This window comes from Marmota marmota, unplaced genomic scaffold (genome assembly GCF_001458135.2).
Source record: "Marmota marmota marmota unplaced genomic scaffold, marMar, whole genome shotgun sequence".
NCBI classification, from domain to species: domain Eukaryota; kingdom Metazoa; phylum Chordata; class Mammalia; order Rodentia; family Sciuridae; genus Marmota; species Marmota marmota.
This window is the reverse complement of record NW_026000250.1, coordinates 2,546,703-2,547,743: the sequence shown is the minus strand read 5'-3', so window position 1 is coordinate 2,547,743 and position 1,041 is coordinate 2,546,703.

Sequence of the window (1,041 nt, the reverse complement as noted above, 5' to 3'; positions counted from 1 at the left end):
ATGTGTTCTCATATATTATTCACTCATGTTTTATTTTTTTCTGTACATAACATGGTGCATATTCTGTAGCTCACAAAGAAGGAACAAAAATAATTTAATTAATTAAGTGGTAGTAATTTTCCCATTTCAAATCTATGTGTTAGTTGTTTGTAATTTCACTTTTCTCATTTTACCAAATGGGATTACTTATGGATTCTTTTGTTCTTTTAAAATTAATTATAAACTTGGCAATATTAAGATATCACCCCCTTTTCTTTTTCAAACAACTATATTCACATTTGACCGGGCAGATGGAACAGAAAAACTCTGATGGTAAAATGAGAATGTTTAGTGAGGCTGTTGGATCATTTTACTATAAGCCATATTTAGTGCCTGCAAACTAAGCACCAGATTTAATAGCCGCAGTAATGCAGTAAGGTTCAAAAGTCAGCCAGAGTTTCCAAAACAGAGGAAGATTCAATATCTCCTGGCTTCTAGTTAGTTTTTACATTACTACATCATTTCTTAATCCTCCCACATTAGGGAAGAATGAATAGGCAATCTATTCATTCACACATACACATTTTGGTGTAATGTGTATTTTGAATTGTCAGTGTTTTTTTAGGTCTTTATTTATTTGTCTCAAGATAGGAAGTGTGTTTTTCCCTGGTTAATGGGAATTTCCTTCCATCCCATTGTTTCCCAAAATTAAGAAAAAGCATTTTTATTTTTTAGGCAGGATTTAATTGCTAATGAAGAAAATGCACACATGAAGAAACTACAATTTATGATGTAAAATATTTATGTCCATTCTTTTATCATGTGCTTAACAACTATTTGATTGAAATAAGGAAACTAAAAATACATGATAAGGAAAACTGATCACTCTAAACTATCCTCACATTCCTTATCCACTAACTCCTTAATTTCACTTTTTCAGATTAGAGTGAATTGAGAGCTATAGAGAATGGTTATCAAATTGATACTATTAGTAAAATTCAGTTTTAATATTGAATATGTTTGATACCTCTGAAGTCACCTCAATTTAATACCATTGGTAAA